Source organism: Ursus maritimus, unplaced genomic scaffold (genome assembly GCF_017311325.1).
Source record: "Ursus maritimus isolate PB19 unplaced genomic scaffold, ASM1731132v1 scaffold_13, whole genome shotgun sequence".
Classification (NCBI taxonomy): domain Eukaryota; kingdom Metazoa; phylum Chordata; class Mammalia; order Carnivora; family Ursidae; genus Ursus; species Ursus maritimus.
The window spans coordinates 34,383,339-34,407,009 of record NW_024423675.1 but is presented as its reverse complement, the minus strand read 5'-3'; positions in this window follow the sequence as shown (position 1 = coordinate 34,407,009).

Sequence of the window (23,671 nt, the reverse complement as noted above, 5' to 3'; positions counted from 1 at the left end):
CACACCCTGAGCCAGAGGCAGACGCTTAACGACTGTGCCACCCAGGCGCCCCCGAAAGCCCAGTTTTTAACCAGGAACTATGGACATCCAAAATAAAGACTACAGTTTCCAGGCTCCCTTGCAGCTATATGCAGCCAGTGGAATGTGAGTAGAAGCAATGCGAATAACTTCCAGGTTGTATTCCCTTTCTCTACAGTTGAAATTCAGCAGTGGTAGGAATGAGTCATTCAGATCATGTAAATGGGGACAACAGTCTAGAGATATCAAAACCATAAGATAGTAAGAACCTGGCTATCCAACATCTCATGGAGCCCTGATGATTTCCCAGAGCAATGTCACAATACTAGTCCAGGCATGTATGAATGAGAAGTAAATTTCTATCTAGTGTAAGTCCCTCTTATTTTGTGTCTTGGTTACATGCAGCCAAACCTCTATCCCAAATAACAGACTCGCTTTCATGGTAGGAAAACCGAGGCACAGATACAATTTTCTCAATATGATTCAGTAGAAACTAAAATGAGGCAAAGGTGAACCCAAATATATCCATATTTAAAACCCTATGCTCTGTTCAGTGCCTTCCCACATTGTCTTCTCTCTTCAGAGAAACAAAAACATGAAGAACAAAGCAATTATGAGAGAAAGAAGAGCATAAGCTTTATGAAGCAATAAATGTCATCAAAAGAGAATCCAAACAAAAAACAAATGGAAAGAAAAAATGAAACAGATTCAATGTGGATTTTTGCCAGCACCACATGACTTGACATTTTGAATTATGACTACTTACAGGAAGTATTAGAAACTTTCCAAGAAAGGGATAGTTCACATAAATGATGGATCTAGTACATTTTGCTTATTTGTAAGCTTTGACTCTAAGTTTATATATTATTTTTTTTGGCTCTGTTAATTTCTGATTTTCATGGACACAAAGCATCAGACCGAGGTGAGATCCCACAAAACATACCTGGTAAAAGCATATGAGTGAGAAATATTTCCAAATACAGATCCAGTTTTTCCTTCTAGCCCTCAGGATATAGGTTCATTGCTCCCAAGCAGTGTCCTGCCTTATTAATATATCCTTCAGGGTGAACAAGGACCCCCCTTTTTTTTTACTTCTTTTTTTTAAATATGCTAAACAGCCTAGTTACTAATTGAATTACACTTTTTAAAGATTAAAATATTTTGTATAAATGCTTGAATCTCAGATCGTTTCTTTTACAGTAGCCATGTTTTATAAAAGCCATATTTTATTTAAAACGGAGTCTTTCGATGAGTCTGGGGTTTTCTTCTACTCCTTGTTCATTAGAGTTAACAAAATGAAAGGGCACAGGTTCTCCGGGTATCTCTTATTTTTTTAGGAGGGTACAGGTCAACTTAGAAGTCTTTTAAAAAATCAAGCTTCTCCCTCACAAATATATTCATGGAATATGCAGCATCTCGCTATGTTTACTATATCCTTCATTAATAAATATTTTAAAACCTCCAACTTCTTTTTTTATCATTTTGGATATAGCAATAGGATTATCACCAGAAGACTTACCTTGCAATTATGTACTTCTATCTCCTAAAGTCAAAGCTGACCTGAAAGACAGAAAGCCACCAAGTGAATTCACATCATTGCCCATCCTGTCACAAAGACTGTTAGCCAGAGCCAGAGCCAGATCAAAGAGTGTGAGACAAACCTACTGTTGAAGTAGCCCCCAAAGCGGCATTCATGAAAGACAATTTGTCATGGTGTGGGGGAAAATATTAGAATTTCATATTTTATCTACACAAGAAAGTAACTAAGCTTTATGACACAGATCAACACCGTTTCCCTCATTCACTCTGAATGTCTGAGCCCTCTGCCACATGCAGTGAGGAAGGTATCTGGAAAAGAGAGGAGCCATTTGAAAACATGTCAGGGGTAACAGCAATATACTGTCTCACGGGCTTGTTTCTAGTGTGTTCTACCATGTTGTAGTTTTTGTGGATTCAGATAAATGGGCTAACCAATTAATGGGTTAAAATGAAATTACCCTCACAAAATGTCCAGTGGATTAAAAAGTCTCTGCAAATAATCCACAGATTGAAAAATGCTAGTAATGTAAACACAAAGCAAACCACTAGAAAAATGACAAAACTAATGTTTTAGCTCCTAGTACATATTTTTGTCAACCACATTATACATTTAAAAAGTCATCTAGTCAGGGCGCCTGGGTGGCACAGCGGTTAAGCGTCTGCCTTCGGCTCAGGGCGTGATCCCAGCGTTGTGGGATCGAGACCCGCATCAGGCTCCTCCGCTGGGAGCCTGCTTCTTCCTCTCCCACTCCCCCTGCTTGTGTTCCCTCTCTCGCTGGCTGTCTGTCTCTATCTCTGTGGAATAAATTAAAAAAAAAAAAAAGGCATCTAGTCATGTATAAAAAGATCTCAGTCTGAAGACTTCAAAATTATCAAGAATAATGTTTGAAATATGGATTTACCTCCACTGTTTTTAACAATGAACAGCCACAACTTTTATCAATGAGGGTACATTGTACCATAAGGTAGTAACTTATGATTATAAGAAGCAAGACATTTTTAAGATAAGCATGTAAAATATAGCATAGTCATGTTTTCCAGTGGTGTTTAAAACCATGTTACACTCAAGTCAGCAATTTATAACATTCTACCAAATTGAATGATAAATATTTAGGAATCACTTCAGTGGCTCCTTAGTTAATAGTGAAAGACACATCCCATTGGAGAAATGCATTCTCTTCCTATTAAAAATATCTGCTAAAATTTATAGAAATCAGTATACTGACAAACCACAAAGCATTCCTTTACCAACAAACAGATTTGGAAGGTACATAGAAAAAATTGCTGAAGATTTGGCAAAGCAAGCATTATTAAGTAGGTGAGGTTTGCTATAAGTTGGATGAACATAGTGATGTTCCCGCATGCCTCTGTTTATGGCGTCTGTCAGATTTCATTTAGGTGAAATGCACAAAGAACTACTCAGTTATCAGTTATCAAAGCGGAGATGAAACAAAGAAGGCAGGTTCATGATAGTATAAAAATTCTTTACTAAAATAATGCTTTACACAACTGTGTAATAGAACCATTGCTACAACCACTGCCTTAACAAGAATATAAGAAAAAGATTCAAAGTTAAGCTTACAGAGATAGCACTATACAAGAGACGGCTTCCTGCATCATTCAGAGGCAAGCAGGTAGGAAAGAAGTCAAAGTGAGAGATGCCCTTCAGGTTATAGGATGTCAACAGTATGACAAGTTTTACAGAATTAAGACTTTAAAAAATAGTAGAATCTTTAGAATATCATGAATAGGATAGAAAAAGATCAGGAGAATCTTTTGCACCTCAAAGTTGTGCTGGTGAGTTCATGGCGAAGTTCTTAAAAAGAACTGTTGAGCTTAGAGGTAGAATACATTTCTTGTAAATGTGCAAAATTTGCCAAGCTTTGTAGTGCAATTATAATGACTGCCCATAGTATCCTCCCATGAAGATTTTTTAAAAATATAAACACATATAATTCCTCTGTTGGATTTAAAGTCGGATGTTTCAGCAATGAGTATGAACGGCTACTTTTCCAAAGCAAATCTTGCAAGGGAGACAGCATTTTGAAAAAGAAATTTGAAACTGTTTCTACTCTTAAAGGATTTTGTTACTAAAAAAAAAAAAGTGTCTATTTTTTAAAATTTCTCTAGATCTTTCCTTTACCCATATGTTTATGAGACTGAAAATCGAATTGTCCAATCTATTTAAAGTTCTTCCAAACAGAATTTTCAGTAAGTTTCTTTTTTTTTTAAGGCTTATTTATTTTTATTTTAGAGAGAGAGAGAAAAAGACAGTGAGCAAGCAGAGGGACAAGGGAGCTGGAGAGAATCCTCAAGCAGACTCCCCGCTGAGCACGGAGCCTGAAGCAGGGCTCAATCCCAGAACCCTGAGATCATGACCTGAGCCAAAATCCAGAGTCAGACGCTTAACCAACTGAGCCACCCAGGTGCTCCAAAAAGTTTCTAATTCCTGTTAAAAATGTTAAAATAGGGGCACCTGGGTGGCTCAGGCAGTTAAGCGTCTGCCTTCAGCTCAGGTCATGATCCCAGGTTTCTGGGATGGAGGTTTCCTGCTCAATGGGGAGCCTGCTTCTCCCTCTCCCTCTGCTGCTCCCCCTGCTTGTGCTCTCCTCTCTCTGTCAAATCTAAATAAAATCTTTTTTAAAAACGTTAAAATATAACCCTTTTTTATTAGTTTGCAAGAACTTAATGTCACAGAATACAGAAATACACCAAATTTCATTACAAGATTATATAATTGGAGACTGCTATGTAAAACACAAGTATCTGATTTAGAAAGCACAGCCAAAATGTACGTCTTCCATTTGGAGCCGCGTATCTGCACGGAGTGTCTTTTTCTACTATAACAGCCATTAAATCTACCAGAAGATTTAGCAGGCATTAAAAGCATCAGAAGTCACTTCAACTTGGAAGCTGACTGGGGAGGAATCACTGCATTGCAAAGGGTTAAACCAAGATTTTCAAATGTTAATGAGAAAGTTGATAGTAACTACAGGAAACCCAAACCTGTGCAGTCTCTTTAACTGTCAGTGCCCAAGCTCTGACGGCTTGCTTTGGTTTATTGGAAATCATTAAAATGGTGCATTCTCCCCAGCTGATATTAATAAGGCCACACCATTCTTGCTGCCTGCAGCGCCTCTGTGTAATTCGCGGCTGCCCCCAATTATCTGTGGGCGATCTGCAGGCCTGTGGAGGGGGTTCCACACGGGCAGGCGCTTAATGAACAGACTGGCTTATAAACACAGGCTAATCTCTCCCACATGAGCACCTGAGGAGGATCACAAGTGACAGCTGTTTAAATTTTCAGGGAAATTAATGACCCCTAAAGAGGCAGCGCTTATCAGGCTTGGAGTCGGTTTGATAGAGGAGAGTCACCACGGGGCAAAATGTTTATAATCGTCCATAAGTGCCTCATTCAATGGCTTCATCTTGGGAACTTTTATTGACACGGTCCCCTCTATTAATGCTTGTGTTGGCAGAGCGACTTGGTTCAATCTGTTCCTGATATTGGGCTCCTACGGCCGCTAATGAGCATCTCCCTATCCTCAGATCACAAGCCATTTAAAATGATCAGGACTGTAGTTGGCATCCTGACCGCTTAGGGAAAATCCCATCAGACACATACATTGTTTTGGTCCACAAGGCATTTGTAATGCATCAGCTCAGCCCCAGAGCTGGGCCTCACAGAGGGAATGGACTAGACAGGCCACACTGCTGGCCGTCTGGGGTATAGAGCAGGAACAGGTAATTAAGTGCAGATTGGCCAAGGGGCCAGAAGTGACTTTTAAAAAACAGATCTGGAGAGAAACAGCACATGGCAAAACTCACCACCCTCTTCTCCCACTCGTACCCCCTCCTCTGCTCTGGTGTTTTACGGCTTTTATGTGTCATTACAACAGGACACACTACCTTGTTCTTGGTTGTCTTTACATTCCACATACCCCAGGATCACTTAACAGGAAGTGGTCTCATTTCCAAGGGGGCTTTGCAGAGCCTAGTGTCATGTGAAAGGAGATATAATAGAGACACAGAGAGAGACAGATGAGAGAGAGACATGCTGGTCTGCAAATAGTATTAGAAAGGGAAGACTTTAGCTAAACGAAAATAGAGCCTAGCACTGTAAGGTAACAAAACAGAATATTGTAAACATCTTCTAGGGTATTAATTTCAGGAGATAGAAGAGACTTTTAATAATATTAAAGAAGATGAGATTAAGTTTCTCTTCAAAATCTATAAAACACTATAGTTTTTATTTTTATTTTTCAAAGATTTTATTTGAGAGAGAGAGAGAGAGAGAGAAAGAAAGGGGGGAGGGAAAGAGGGAGAGGGAGAAGCAGACTCCCCACTGAGCAGGGAGCCTACATGGGGCTCCAATCCAGTACCCTGAGATCAGGCCCTGAGCCAAAGGCAGACGCTTACCCGACTGAGCCACCCCAGTGCCCCTACGCTATTTTTTTTAAACAATTTTTTTACATGGTTAAAAAGCCAAATATGCTGCAGAGATATGTAAATATGTTCAAATTCAGGCTCCATGGCAGAGAGCAGAGATTATCCTGCTTGGGTAAGATGCTCATATATCTCTCTAGATGATTTCAGTGGGAGTTTCCTATGTTTAGCTGAGATTTAAACATGCCAGAATTCTGGAGTACCAAAGTACTGACAATGCCACTCAGAAGGGACAACCTGCTCTCCACAGTGTATTTCTCTTCTTATGGCTTTCCAAGGAGAATGGCACATTTGCCTGTTTTTTTTTCCATGAAGCAACCACTGAAGCCTGGGTAAGCCTCTATTACAAAACTATTTTAGTCCTTTGTGAGTTTTTGCCAGTTCTTATAGCATATACCTAAGGAGGAATATTTAAAAATAAATAAATGACTATTGTACACTATTGTATCCATTGAAAATATACATTTTTAAAGTAGGAATTCAGAACTAAAAAAGAAAAAGTATGCTGGTAGCAAATAAACACATATATGCAAACAATTGCTTCTGTATTACTATATTTTATTGAGCATTATTTATTTATTCTTTTTCTGTCTTTAGTGAAAATATGTCCCAGATATATTATTCAATTACTGTAATATCTGCATTCCTAAAATGGGCAACAAACTCCATTTCATAAACATTTCATGTAAGAGTGATTATAATTCATCTCTATTTGTTATCATGGAAAGAAAAGTAAGAAAATTAATGTGAGCATAGAAGATAATGTTAGCAGATAATATGACTATTTTGGTGAAATATTAATGTTTATAAAATGTTCACTGACTACATACCAAATCATATCCTTAAATAATTGAGATTGGGGTTAGCCAGATTTATATAGTTCTTTGCTTGAAATTCTATCTTTCGAAAAAAGTATTTTTTGCTAATTAACAAAATAAATCATAATGAGTCATGTCAAAATTACAAATTTATTTTATACATTATTCAAAAGCTAGTACGTGATTAATAAAAACACAAGCTTCCCACTCTTCCTCCTCTTATGCTTAAAAAATAAATTTCTTTGCTTTACTGTATTATATAAATGCTAGTTTTGAATTTGATTTTCATAGAAGTCTAAATGAACTAAGAGCTTCAGAGATCATTATTCATCATGTTTTTAAACTCGTTCAATGGTCCAAAGTGACATTACTGAAGGAAATGTCTTTCTCATTGAAAAATTGAAAGCATAACAGACTCTTGAGAACCAATGATGAGAACAATCAGAAAAACCTTTAATAAGATCTGCTTTGTTTAAAATTTATGTTTCAGGATAACATTTGGCTACACAGGCTTGACAAGATCATTCTTTATCTACAGTGTTCACTGATATAAGAGGAGGTAGAAATGAACTTTTTCAAAACAACAGGGAGCAAGAGAGACTGCTGGTATATCATGACCATATATCTGACCGTGGTATATGGTATACTTGGTCATGGCCTTCCTGAAGAAAAAAAAAATGGCTCCAATTCCACATTTTCTGGGAGTAAAACTCTGGCTAGTGTAGCATTTAGCTTCACTCCTCTCCTCTGGGAACAAAAGCAATGACAGAAACATAGTCAACCATTTGTTCCCAGAATTCCCATGACTCTTTAGGTCACAATGTGGACAAAGAAGGATAACATAGAGCTCTCGGTGGGGGAGGGGAAGGCAAACTTCCCAGATTCAAACTCTGGCTCGTCTACTTTCAAACAAGTTGTTTCTCTCTGTGCCTGTTTATTCATTTGTAAAATGGGAATAATAGATGTGGTAGACCAATATTTTATCCAATCACCAACATTCTGATTCTCCTTCCAGGCATCAGGTATGACTATACGTCTTTGCCTCTTGTCGTTACACATGGCCAGGTGACTTGCTTTGCCCAGGTGTGTCACTTCTGGCAAGAGCATTTAAAAACTGAAACATGATTCTCAATCATCTATCTTCCCTGATGCAATAATTGCAGAAGAATGTTGTGAGATGGGCATCCGATCTGGATAACTGAGTAACTATCATAAGGCCTCCCACCTGCTAACCATAATAGTACATGAAGCATAAACAAGAAACAAACCTTGGCTGAGATCATCTTAAGCCACTGGATTTAGGGGGTTATCTGTTACCACAGCATTGCCTAGCTTATCCTAACTGACAGGACAGAATAATCCTACCTGCCTCGTACTATTTTTGTAAGGACAAACTAAGTATAAAGCACTTAGAAGAATACCAAGAACATTAGACATGCTTCATTTATTCATTATTCAACAAATATTTATTGAGTTCCTACTATGTACCAAACCCTATGCCAAACGGAGGGAATTTAATGTGAATAAAAACAAAAAGTACCTGCTCATGTGATATTGACCATGTAGTGGGAAAGGCAGTTGTTAATCAAATGATGACACAAGTATAAAACTGCAACTCTGCAAATAAGAATCCCTACAGGGCAGATGGCACAAGAAAACATATGAGATAATTGGCCAAGATAGGGAGGTCAGCAAAGGCCTCCTTGAGGACACGCTGATTTGCCTTAGATCTGGGGGGTCACAGAGTAATGTTCATTAGGGAAGAAAGAGCCTTCTGTGAAGAAGCTACCTTGTATGCAGAGACCAGTGGTAAGGTGCATGGCCCCTATAAGAGACTAAAATTTTCCAGCTCAAGTGCTTACTAAAGGAAAAAAGAAGTAAAATTAGGATAGAGAGTCAAGTAGGGGCCAGACTTTGTAGGCTAGTGATGATTTCGGTCTTTATCTAAAGAGCAATGGGGAACTACTGAATATTTTATGTGGGAGAAGATTACATGTTAAAAAGATCATTCAGGCTGAAGAGTAGAGATTGAGTTATAAGGGGGCATGGTGGATGCAGAGGTTAACCAGCTAAGACTATTTATTGCTAGAGAACTTGATATATGTAATGATACCTTGTAATAGGATAGTTGTAATGGTGGTGGTAGAGATGGAGAAAAAATGGTAGACGGGCTGGCCCTTAAAAATATGCATCCATCCACCTAATCCAGTGTAAGATATATATAATATAATAAATATATGTATTTATATAAGATGTATATAGCTACAGAAATAGATGATATAGACATAGATAGATACAGATACAGATATAGATATATCTCAAGGTATTGAGTAACCAATAGAATTTCTAGAAGGGTCAAATCACCAAGAGGGAATACTCCATAGCTAGAAACACCACAACAAAGGGAAACAACCAGCCATACAACACTGGCTATTCTAGTGAAAACCTCATGGCCTTGAAGGTGCTAAGAACCAGACAGTACAACTACTTACACAGCTCCCCAAGAAGAACCAGTCATCTCCACAACATGTTTGCTAGATGGTCTGAGCTCCTCATACACAGCTACCACCTGTCCTTCCTCATGTCCATCTTCCAAAATTCACACGAATGCATCTATCTCACAGAACCTAAGTCTCATGAGAAACCTTAGCTACAAAGAAAAATAAATGTTATCTTTAGCTTTTCTGCTTTGAAAGTATAGGGAAGGCATATTCGATCAGATAGAGTAGATGTTGAGTGGATCAGACTGAAGAACCTGCCACAAAGAAGTGAAATGAACTGGAATTTTGATGGACTAGATAGAAGAAATAAAGCTGGAAAAGGTATCAAAAACTAAGTTTTTTTGCTTCCCAACTTGGGGGATGATGAATGCTATTTACTGAACTTGGCTTAAAAGTAATGAACATGAATTTGGTATTGAACACTCTGAAACTGAAGTACCTTGGAGACAGTCATGAGATGTCAAATACACAGTTGGATATGCAAGGGAAGGCCTTGCTGGAAATATAAATTTATGAGTCATCTGGTGATAATTGAAGTCATGCTGTATTAGTTTTCTATTACTGCATCACAAATTACCACAATTTAGCAGCTTGAAGCAACACCCATCTATTATGTCAGTTTCCATGAGTCAGGAGTCCAGCCAGGGATAAACTGGGTCCTCTGCTCAGGGTTTCACAAGGCTGCAATCAAAGTGTCAGCCAGGACAGCAATCTAATCTGAGGTTAAGGGTCCTCTTCCAAACTCACTGGCTGTTGGCAGAATTCAGTTCTTTGCAATCATATGACTGAGGCCCTCAGCTCTTAGAGGCCACCCACCATTCTCCACCGTGTGACCCTCTTCCGAATATGGCAGTTTGCTTCTATATGGTCAACAAGAGAGCTTCCAATCTCTCTTGTTTCGAAAATCTCTCAATTTGAATCTCTAGACCCTTTTTTAAAAGGCTCACTCAATTTGGTCAGGCCCAACCAGGATAATAACTCTTTTGATTAACATAAAAGTTGTCTTGTTAGGGATCTAAATTATATCTGCAAAATCCCTTCACCTCTGCCATTCAACAAACTTAATCATAGGAGTGAAATCCTCCTGTCATGTTCACAAGTCCCACCTACATTAAGGGCTGAGGATTATAGAGCATGTGTGTACCAGGGGGTGGGAATCTTGGGGGCCATCTTAGACTTCTGCTTACCACACGTGTCGAAATAAGAAGATATCTATAGAGAAGACCATAGTGCCTAAAAAAACAGCCATGAAGATCTCTAATAGTTAATGATAGAAGTATCTGGGATAGAGATAGAGAAGTGGAAGCTGTTATTTTTATTATCACAATTTTATAGTTCAATATACTCAACAATAATATATCCAAGTATTTGAAATAATTGATCTATTGCAGACTTTGCAACTTACTAAAGAAGTATGATGTGACCTGACAAGTTTATCAATATTTTATTTTTATTTTTTATTTTATTTTTTTTAAAGATTTTATTTATTTATTCGACAGAGATAGAGATAGAGACAGCCAGCGAGAGAGGGAACACAAGCAGGGGAAGTGGGAGAGGAAGAAGCAGGCTCATAGCAGAGGAGCCTGATGTGGGGCTCGATCCCATAACGCTGGGATCACTCCCTGAGCCGAAGGCAGACGCTTAACCGCTGTGCCACCCAGGCGCCCCAGTTTATCAATATTTTAGACTCAGTGCAGTAAAGGTTCTAAATAGAGTAGAAGTTAGAAATGATCTATTAAACCTCCATATTTTACCAATGATGATAGAGATAATAGTGACTTTGCCAAAGTCATTCAGCTAGTGAATGGCTGAACCACAGATTTCCGGACTCTGAAATCTGTATTGGGTTTTTTTCTTTAACTACTAAGTCTGTTCCATGAGATTAAGGTTGGTTATGATACTTTATGCAGAAAATTATCATCAACAAAATTAACATAATTTAAGAGACACAATTCTATCCCTTCTTTTATCCATATCTTAGGATACAGCAAAGAAGACTTAGCATGCCCTGTTTTCTAGAGATAATCTTCATAAAATCTCCTCACTCATCTTACCAAGTACACTTTCAAGTGGCATGCAAAGAGTCATATAAATATACAATGTTAAACCATTTTGTAGAGTTGTTAACATAGTCTATCTAAATTGATGATTTGAAAAGATTGAAGATCTTTTCCTTACTACTCCAGGAACTTTTCCTCAATAATTTCTTTTATATACCCATTCAAGGGGCCATAAACATTCTATCACAAGCATATTGTCTCTATTTCTTCTGAAAACACTTCAACTATGCTGTAAATCCCTTCCTATTGCAAGGGTATTGTATCTATTGCTGGTCAAAACATTTGAACAATGTTGTAAATTATCTATGTTAGTCTTTCCCTACCAGTCCTTTGTACATGCGGCACTCAATAGCTATTTGGGTTGCTCATCCATAAAGAATCAGAATGTTCCTTGGCTTGGGAACAGACAATAGTAGATTTGCGTCCAGCCTCTATTACATAACAACTGTGTGATTTTCGAGAAATTGCTTCTCTGAATCTCTGTTTTATCTATCACATACATATAAGAATACGTACCATCCTATTTTTTTTTTGATAACTTGATGAAGTAACAGATGCAACGTACCTCATAAAGTGCATAACAGATTCTCAGTGTGTTGGCCATTTTCCTCCCATTGCTGCTGCTTTTTTTTTTTTTTTTTTTTTTTTTTGACAGAGAGAGAGAGAGAGCACAAGCAGGGGAGCAGGAGAGGGACAAGCAGTCTCCCCACCTAGCAGGGAGCCCAATGCGGGGCTCAACTCCAGGACCCCAGGACCACGGCCCAAGCCAAAGGCAGTCACTTAGCCACCTGAGCCACCCAGTTATTTCTTAGTTCTTTCATGGGCAGCTATACTCTTTTGTCATCCTTGCAGCCCCTTTTTTTAAAGTGTGGAGCCATGCTGTCTTTGTTTGCATTATATATGCTTTGGTTTCCATATAAATTATTCCATTTTTGCATTAAATAAGAACCAGCTCTCTTATTGAGTCTCAATTTGTTATCAGCCTTTTTAAAAATTCTGAATATCTGAGAAACATTATACATTCCCATCAATAACTACTGTTCCCTTATTGAGGTTATCACCTGAGAGTGGGATTTGGTATGGGAAAATATACTCCCTAGAAAAGTATATGAGAAGCTCCAAAAAGGGACTGAAAGCAGTATGTGTAATTTGAAAAGTCCTCCTGGTGAGTTGGAGATCTACCCCCAAGTATAGGGTTGCTTCCTCCCCTTTCCCTCTTCCTCACTGAGATCCCTAAATACTATTAGTAAATGTTCTGATGCATGTATTACTGAGAGTAAAATAAACTCCAGAGTACTTTTTCTTCTTTGTGGCAAATCATCACTCACCAACAATCCTTTGTTTCTATTAAAATTGGCCTAAGCTGCTTTTCTTTTTCTATATTCAATCTTACAATGGCCTGACCTCATTTACTTTTTGAGCCAGAAAGATTTATTTTTCTAATTCTTTAATCAATGTCTTTAGTTTAAGCTTAATATTCATTTTATGTACTTTGTATTCAAAATGTTCATCTTCAGTTAAACTTGTTGTGACAATAACTGTAATGATGACATTCTATTTTTCAGCCCTTCGGTATCACTTACTAATGTAATGCACTTGCTGGCAAACAAAGACATGTTCAGTTGTTCTTCATTAATTCTGATTCTTATTTGCAAACTGAGTTAACACACACTGGCTACGGCATGGCCCTGAGATACAGCAGCCTCAGGGAGACACCCCTTTACTTTACCGTCCTAAAGAAATGTATGTGAAATATTTAATCAGCCTCTGTTGGTTATAACACTTCAGCCACCAACTCAAATTGGTTTTACAAAAAGGAATTTAGTGGTCCATGAGAAGCTCAGAAATTTGAAAGAAGAGCCAAAGGGGATCGAGACAACTCTGAAATCTTCAGTGACTAGCACTACTCAGTGCTCCATGCCTTATCCCTTCCCTATCTACCCATCTTTTGTCTCTGCTTGTCTTTCAGTGGCTTTCGTCTCTTCTACTGGAATCAATATCTTCTTGCTCTCTAACTGACCTCCTACCAGCTGCATGGCCCAGATACAAAGCACCTTCACATGAAGCTCCATATGGAACAATTCCCAGAACACCTCTGTTTGGCTCAGCATGGGTCCCTTACCCTTCCTTGAACTAAATCATTTTATACTGGGGAATACAGCAATACAATCGGTCACGTGGTCATCACTGTGGAGACAAGGTAGAGTAACACAGGAAAAAAGCTCTAACAGAATCCCTTGATTAGAAGTGGAGAGAATCAATTCTCAGAGGAAGGGAGAACTACATTGGACAGACAACACTGCAGATCTTAAACATCATGGATGGGAAAGTTAACATTAAATTATATGGCTTGAGGCCTTCAATTTCTCCTGCCAAATAGAACTAGAGAGGAGACTACTTGGCTAAAAGATACTGTTTTCATTTACATTTTATTTCCTCATGGAAACAATTTCTACTTTGTTACACTCAAGAAACAAGTGTAGGTGTTTTCCAAATCAAAACAGAGTTTAATTCAAAGTTATGCTAGCTGAAGATGAATTTCCCTCAAAGAAATGACTAGCGGTCAAACATTCTCTCATCAACAAGGTAACCAGAACCCTACTCATAAACAGCAGTGTGCTTTGAAGGAAGCCTGTGCCTTAGCATGGAGACCAGATCCAAGGGAGGCCTGGAGAGTTCCCTAAGTATTAGGAGTTCTGAACCAGCAACACTCAGCAAATAACCGACTGCAGATTAAAATTAGTTTCTCCACCACTGTTATAAGCAAAAATATGGTATGTGTTGAGTATTAGATGACTAGACACAGCTAGGCTTCATGTAATCCTTTTCACACTCTAACCTTACAAGATGTTAAGAATAACATTAATAAAATAACAGCTCTTGTGCTATGAACTAAAGAGGAGCAGCCTAATTCTGGCTACTCAAAGTGTAGTCCACAGACTGGCCGCACTGACGTTACCTGGGAGTTTGTTAGAAATGTAGAATCTCAGGCCCCAAACACAGGATTGCCAAAGACAATTACATTTGAGAAGCCCCTACCTAGCGTAAACCTGTGAGCACCAACTCAAAGGGAGGCTAGGTTATCACGTCAAGCAATCTAGACTAAATGTAAATACTGGGAAACAGCTTTGGCCAGACTGACAGGGAAACAATCAAAAGAATGGCATTTTCTAAGTTAGACTGAAAGTCTTAAAAGGCAGAGTTCTAAACAGAAACAAATCCCCAAAAGAATAACAGTGGTCATGATTACTAAGACAGTTATTTTTATGGGGACACACGTACAAACTGAAACAGGGAACCCTAGTTAGTAACGCATCTTTGAGTGGGAAGCTTGATTCCTGGATGTGCCTATGGACACATTCTCACATTCTCACATGTGATGCACGTCTGAGTTTGTTGTCCGTATGTCTGTCTGAGGTTTCTGCCACCTTCCTTTTGTGTCTCCCATCCCCATCTCCTCGACGTTCTCTAAAACTGCCATCTCATGGCACATTTCTTTTCAACCTCTCTGGACAGAATGAAATAGAGCCAAGGTTAGTTGGCTAATTGATGAGGCTTCAATTTAGACTTTACTCCACTCAGGGAAAGAAGGGAAAGAGGATAGGTGTTTTCTAAATCAGAACACAGTCCAATTGGCTACAGTTCAAACCAAAGTTATAATAAATGAGGATAAATTTCCCTTAGTGATTAGTACACAATCATCTTTAAAATATCATACTCTCTTACCTGAAATTTTTCTTTAAATCTGTTTTTTTCATCCTTGGAGATCAAAAAGATGAAAAATGACTGAGTCTTTCCATTGTATCCCTTCTCCATAAATGCACTTATTTCAAATTTGTGCCTCTGTTCAAATCTAACCTGGGGTCCAACTACATCAGCATTAAAATATATTGCTAATTACAACTTCAAATAGAGTTTTCAACATTCATTTAAAAAATACATACATATTTTCCAAATTTCCTCAGATGCCTTTACTTAAAAAAAAAAAAAAAGAGGCCTACATAGACTGAATAGAAAGAGAAAATGTCCCTAGTTATAAATATTTTACAGCAAACATTAACAAATGTTCAGTTATCATAAAGATTCTATCCAAAGGCCAACAGGTTTAGACATCTAGACGTGCCCCACTTCCTAACTAATCCCTGGTCCAAACAGGTGTTGCTATTGCTGTAGGCAAAAGATATAATATAAGATATTGTACATTAGTTAGTACAGAGTGCTCACAGGACTCTACAACATTGGCAGAAGTTCCAGGTAGAAACAAAGAACCATAACTCACCTCCATCAACACCCAAGAAAATGAAATTTGGCCACCACAAGACAAGTTTGGGCTCTTGCCAATCTGTCATATTAAGCTGCAACAGACCTATGGAACCAAGATCTAATAGAAGGAAGCACATACATGTAAGTGCAGATAGGATGATTCCATAAGCTTTCAACCTTGCCACTGCCCTCTAGAGTGAGGCTCAGAGCGAAGTGAACTGTGTCTATCAGGATAGCCTAGAGTGATAGAAGAAACTGAAAAAACCTAATGCTCACAGACCTTCTAGTATATACAATAACTTCTCTTCTGCCATGGTTGGGAGAAAGAGCCATAGTCTAACAGCAAAGAATAAGGATCTGGTCCGGAATTCTTTTATCAAACTGGCAAGCAATGCACCTCACAGATGGGGGCTTTGCCACTTCTCTTGCACCTTTATGTAGTAACAGCTGAGCCGAGGCATCCTGCACCTGCCACAGCTTCGGGAGAAGTTTCAGAAGAAGACCGGAGAACAGTCAATTATAGCCGACTAGCTAAAAGAAAATGACGATGTTTATAATCTCTTTAATGGAAGGAAAATAATATTCCATTGAAACTTTCTCTTTAACACATGCTTGTTTCTTCAATGCCTATTAGCTTATAAAGGAAAATCATAAAAAATCATAACAGTCTTCTTGAGCATAGAGACAAAGCTCAGCAATGGTTATGTTTTTGTTTGCTTTTTTGGTTGTTCTAATATTTTTGCTCTACAAACTCATTCTAGAAAAATTGGAACTACCAATATGCTAAAACAAAACCGTATTATCCTGCCACCCAAAAATAACTACATTGTGTTGGACAACTTTGCAAGCTTTTTATCTATGCATAGATTTTTTTAATGGATCATAATATGTATAATGTATTATAATATGATTTTTAATATTTAATAGTATACACCTACAATATCATATTAATGGCTGACTGATATGCCATTGAGTAGCATATAATTTATTTGTTCCTATATAGACAGACATTTAGATCATTTTCAATAATTCACTATCATAAATAACATTGTAATGAACTTGTTGTACATATAGCTTTGCACCCTCTATCTTGGCGGTGGAATTGCTGAATTAATGGGAATGCATATTTCAAAGCTTTTGAGATGTCCTAGTGTAAGTTGGTTTTGAGGTAAGCCTTTCCTTATCACAATATATAAATTGCTTTTCACTGCCCAAGAGATGGATGGCTTTTAACCAGTGATGACCAGGGTGGGCTAAAGTTGTAAAATAAACTTCTAGACATTTGGAGGGTTTCATATAAAGGCTACACCTTCACTAATATTTCTACTCACTTTTTTTCAATCTTTCCAATACTCTTTAATGGTTAGGGGAAATCCAAGCAATCTCCCCTAACTTTGAAGATGGTATGAAGGGTAAGTCTCATGCAATACCAGCTAAGTAATTAGCAAGACACACTGCAAAATGAAAATGTGAGTCCCCTCGTTAAAAAAATTATTGAGAATGTCAAGATGTCAACAGCAGAGCAAGCCTGAGGTACTTTTGAGTATGGTGCCCTGTGCAAGTGCAAAGCCTCAGGTGCAAAATATGGCCGTGGTTTCATGCTCACCCAGAAGCTATCTGGTGCCATGATCACTTGGTCATATACCATACACCACCAGTTTTTAGATCTACTGGTTTATTGCTCAGACATCCATATTCATGTTGAAGAGGAGGCAGAATCCATTATGCCCCCGCTGATTTACATCATTTGGTACTTTTCATTGATTATTTCCGACCACATTATCCTTACACTTCATATGGGGGAAAATCACTCTAACTCTATAAGCCAATAATGTCCTCATCTGTCAGTGAACAGTTTAAATTCACAGCAAATACATTTAATCTAGGAAAGATGAAGCTTCCATAAAAATAACATTGAAACACAAACCTCATTCACTAATGCTATTTTTCCACACCCTGCAAGTTTGTGTATGTTCGTAAGTACATGTTTTAAATCAACAAACACAGTATACTTAAAATTTTTTTTTAATTTAAAAAGTCCTGGTCTGTGTGTTCACATTGAATTAAAGAAATCAACACAAAACTAAAAGGAAATCAGGCAATGGTCTGAAATTTGGCAACCAAGAGACATTTCTATACAATGCCTCCTTTTTCTATTGCCTTTGGCTTGGTTTCCATGGAAATGTATATTTGCTTCAAGCCAAGTTTTTTTGTGGTCTAAGCTACAGGAAAAAAAAGTGGAAATAAATGCAGATAGGTAGTCAGGAGAAATATTGATTTAAAATATGGGGCAGGCATATGCAAGCCTTAGAAAGTGAATGAATTCTAAGGGATCACCAAGTCCTGAATACCCTGTGAGTAAAGCAATTTCTGAATATGTGTACAATAAACCTAAGAAAGACAGAAACTATATTTATGCTAGCAACAATATGCTAACACAGGCTTTAGGTGTAATCTTGGTCTTTGATTATTTATTCATCAAACAGACCTTTATTGAGCGCCTGCTGTATACCAGACACCATGTTATGTGCCCGGGTAACAGAGTTTAGGTTTGTTCATTTCTGTGGCTGGCAAAAAGTTTGAAGAATGGAGACTTATTTAGCATTCAGCTACCTAGGGCATCTTCTCCATGTTGGACTCGAGGGAATACACAGAAAAATAGAAAAAACAAATAAGGCTGTTCCAATGGGAAATAAAGTGGAATGGTGGAGGGGGATGTTGAGCCCCCAGAATAATTACAATTTAATGCAATATGATAAGACTCCATTGAATAGGCTATAAGTTTCCACAGGGACGTGCCATACAGTCAAATACAGAATATAAAAGTACTCTAAATTGGATTTTAATTATGGGAAGCAAAAAAAGAAATAACTGAATCACATGAATAAGGAATCTAAGAGGAAATGACAGAAAGAAAGGGGCACACAAGTAATTCAGAGGAAAACGAAAAGAAAAGAGAGAATACAAGGAAACGATGCTAGGAGAAGGGCAAGAAGAAGAAAAGGAATAAAGAAAAAGGGACCATGATATAAACTATCATGAGGAACCAAGGACATAGAGGCCAAATGCCTCCAGAAAGGAAGAAATGGAGAAAGAGGTCTGTGAAATATCATTTGAGCAAAAACAGGACAGCAGGCTTATTCTATAATTTCCTGGGTCCATTGTGTCATTGGTAGAATTAGGCCCAATCCACAGGAAAGGACATCTGTGGAAATGCTCTCCAGTTCTTGGAAGGCAACGGTCCCATATGGAGTATGTACGATGACGGCACATAGAACAGGCAGAGTACAGGACAGACATTCCAAAGATCACATTCCTTCTAACTGCCAACTCTTCCACCTTTGCTTTATCTCAGGAAAGTAATCTGTCTAAAGAGTGGTTTAGAATAAAATCGATGTCAAATTTTTCCTATTAGGATTTTCTTTTTATTAACAGAAGCACATTTGAAATATAACCTTTATTATTTAAAAATCAATGGCCAATATTCAACACTTTTATGATAAGTGCTATCGTAGCTATCCCAGACGTAGAGAAGCACTTGTCTATGGACCAAGTAGTTACCAAGGAGATGGAATCAATAAATATATCATTTGTTAAAGATGCCAAGATTTCTTATGGAATAGGATATTGGCAGGCAGCTCATTTTGGATTGTTACTTGGGTTTGCATTTAAAACCGTTAGCAGACAGATCTCCACAATCCCTGTCTAAACACTCCCTACTCAACGTTTCAAGGAATGAACCATGGGAGACTGTGGACTCTGCGAAACTAACTGAGGGCTTCAGAAGGGAGGGGGTAGGGGATTGGGTTAGGCCGGTGATGGGTATTAAGGAGGGCACATATTGCATGGTGCACTGGGTGTTTTACGCAAATAATGAATCATTGAACACTACATCAGAAACTAAGGATATATTGTATGGTAACTAACATAACATAATAAAAAATTATTATTAAAAAAAGAGTATGTGTTCGTATCATTATCTTAAAATCAGTGCTTCACTGGAGAGACCTATTTCTTGTCAGAAAAATCAGGACAAGCAAATGATGAGTCGGTCTTTATTAGTATATGTTAGACCAGGTTGAAGATTTAAACACTGAAGAGTAATGTTTTATCACTCTATGTTGCTTAGCAGTGAACTCATAACTAGGTATAAACTCCAGAGATTAAAATATGGTGGTGAGGTTTTCAAAGTTTTCTGACATTGTATTTTAAAATAACTTAACACTGCTGTTCTCTGCATGAGAAGAAGGTAAACATTAAGGCCAGAGAATATTCTGGTAATGACAGCCTAGCACACAATGTGGTTATCTTTCCAACTTCTACCAGCCACACACATACCCAGTCTGCTGCCACATTGCCACCATCACTGCTCTTTGCAAGTTCTAGTTTCTCTTTGGTTTACAGCAGATTAGCTTCCCATAAGACATATCCATGTGGTCACTGTTTTCACTGAAATAAAGTTTTGTTCTGTGACAAAGTAAATTCTGTAATTTATAACATACTTCAAGAGCCCTGGAGGAGTCTAACACATTTGGACTCTGAAAGCAACTTCGAATTGTTCCAACTTGGGAGAGCAGAAAATGTGAACATTGGGGTGTGTATCTGATCTTTAACCAAAGCAAACATGATCTTTTGGGACATTCAAAAAGCAGCCTGCAGAGCCACAGGCCTATAGGTTGCAGAAAACGAATCTCCTAGAGCATCTTTTATCTAAATACAGAACTCAAACGGAACGTTTGTCACCCCACATATACACATGGATGTTTCCACCACAGTGGTTTTCCTATACAGCAGGTGCTCATGACATCAGGTGACTGTGACAGTGTATTTGAAGGGCTCAGCCTTCAAGCCCTTTGTTGGCTTTGTGCTCACATCTGTTATAGAAACATTTCTCTGTTAAGCCATTTTTGTTCCCAGCAGCACACCAATTATTTAATGGATGTCCAGTTGTGCGAACACGCTATAGAAAACCATCCTTTGTTTCTCCTCCTAGAACTTAAAGTACTTCAGTTAAAGTCCTACTAGTATTATTGTCATTGGATCCAAAAACGCAAACTTTTTAAACATGAAGACAGAGGAGTGAGCTGGAGGGTGGAGGTCAGGGAGAGGCTTCTTTCTCGGTAGTTTTAACTATACACGTCAAGATTCTTGGAGGTTGTGGCGCTTAAATTTTGGAAGGAAATGCTGTTGTGTTTTCCTTCATGATGATGATTTGAAGCATTAACTGTAGAGATCTTTCACCCCGGAAAATATCCCTAAGGGTTTCTCAAAGAAAAATGGCTTACAAAAGCCAGGAGTTTGGGGGGCTGGTTTTTTTTTTTTTTTTTAACCATCTCTCTACCCATAATGCAGAAAGTTCTCACGTTTGGTTTGCAAATTGCATTTGCTGAATTTCTGTGGCAGCCTGTCAGACAAAGAAAGAAGGGGTTTTGTAAACTGAGATTAACTAAATAGTGTGGTCTAATCCTGCCTAGTTTGTGTTTATGCATGCTTCACTGTGGGATTTACAGCCTTAGCTCATGGAAAGAGAATAAACGTAGTGAACACAAAGAATCCAGGCTTTGTGTTACTGAAGTAAGAATCAGGTTCAGGTGGGAATCCATTGGCAGATTTATTTGAAAACAAGATATAGAAACAGAGAACAGTAGAAAAATCAAACTTTCTCTTAGCTTACATGAAGACCCATTAAAATTTTTCTCAAAAAACAGGAACATCCTTGCATATATGCTCACTGTAAGAACAGAGACACAAATTTCTTTTGACAGAAAGCAGTCTCAGCCTTGTTCTTTTCCTACAATGGTTTCCTCCCTTTCTGACCCTAAGTTCCTGCCACCAGAAGCACCACCCCTGTGTTAGACGTCTATTTTTTTCCTCTACCATGCATCTGGAAGATTCTTCTACTTATAACCCATCAGGCTTGTCAATGAAGAGATGGCAGTAATTGACAGAGGGCAGTGACTGTGTCCTGAAAGGTTAAGAGTAGAATGTAAGCTATGTCTAAAATGTTCCCACCAAGTCTATTCTGCCTTATTAAGTTGTTTCAAAGACTGCATTCATTCTTTTCCACTCCAGATCAAGTTGACTGATAAGGAGCTTTTATTATTGCTTCTCACCTGGGTAAGAAAGGGTCTACTTGTTAAGAGAGGCCCTTTTGTTAGACTGGTATATGTCCTTTGTGTTCATGTTTTCTTTGGTCCTTCATTGCCTCCTGGATTTTATGAGCTTTCACCTTGGGAGAGCCGAGGGCAGCTGGGGAGCAGGACTGTTATACCTCTAATCGCACCAAAGTGATAGGATATGACACTCAGAGGAAAGAAGGCCAAATAAGAAAAACCCAAGAATCTGTGGTCTTATCACATCCCAATCTCATAAATGATCTTGTCAGTGATATAATAAGGCTGATTTATGTGAAAGGAAAGGAACAGAAGCAGGTCTGCTTTGTTTAATGTAGTGAAAATAGTAGATAAAAAAAAATCTGAGGAACTTACAGAAATCTTATGGATCGGGCCATTAGAAATTGTACTGTTAACCTTCCATAATGAGAAATATTATGTAGCCTTTAAAATGTGTGGTGAACAAAGACATGCAACACTATGGAAAAATGTTCCTATTCTATGATTAAGTAAAAAAAATATAAATTAGAAAAGTTTGCCAACTCCAAATGAAACATGGCAGACTGAGTAATTCATGTATCTTTATTCCAACCTGAAATCCCATTCAATTTACAATGAAGCCTTTTTCCTAAAGTATAAATCCAAAAAGACAAAGCAAAAGAGAAAGGTCCTAACAACTAAGTAGACATGTCAACAAATGCTGGAAGCTGGAAAGTGGACATAAGAGCAATAACTGGCCAGGTAGAACAGTGGGGGTAGAAACTCAAGTGACTACAGAGAAGGGCAGCCAGGAGCATCCAATTTTAAGGTGTATTAAACAGATGTGATGTTAATAAAGATAGATAGATTGATTGATAGACGCATCTGTGTTTTGTGCGTCAAGAAAACACAATTCAAAATGGTTTATACAGTAAAGTTCAAAATTTTTGGCTAGTGTATTTCATAAAATAATTTGAAAAATTATGTATCCTCTCACATTTTTAAGTTGACATTTAAAAATTTTTATCACAGATTTCTGGTAGCAAAGTAGATAATAGAATATTATAAATATTTACATTATTTTCAAAAATTTTGTCCCAATTTTGAGTGTATGCAATGGAATTATAATACCATTTTATAATATATACATATAGATATAGATAATTTTACAGTCACTGTCATCCATTTTAAAGCTACATTAATAAGGTCTTCCTTAATAATCATTCTTTTTCTCCTTTGAATTTGTATTTCCATTATGCCTCCTTCACAGCTATCGCAATTAATATAATACTTTTATGCTTGAAAATCTTTTACTGATCTTCTATCATAGTTCTTTGCAGCAAAAAATATATTAAATATTTTAAATTTTAAAATTAATTATCTGGTACCACAAAACAGCTCTAAGTAATCAAAATATCTTCTAGTTGAGTTTTAAGTCAAATATTACTGCATAATTAGTCAAAATAGCATAAAGTTTTAAATTATTATAAAATTTGATAATTATTAAACATAAAAAGTAAAATTTTATTGTAAATGCAGTTCTAAGATAGATAAATGAGAGACTGATTTTGGTGCAATTAAAGGAGGCTTCTTGATTACACCTTGGGCAACAAACCCTAGTAATATTTGGAACTGATGAGTGAATGGTAAATACTCCTTTGCAAAGTGGAAATGAAGTGATTTTAAAAGAGGAGGTAGATGTGGTGCCTGGGTGGCTCCATCAGTTAAGTTTGCCTTTGGCTCAGGTCATGATCTGGGGTCCCTGGGATGGAGACCCACCTTGGGCTCCCTGCTCCGCTGGGAATTTGCTTCTCCCTCTGCCTTTGCCCTTCCCCCCACCCCCCACCTCATTCTCATTCTTTCTCTCTCTCTCAAATAAATAATCCTTTAAAAATAAATAAATAAATAAATAAATAAATAAATAAAATTAAATT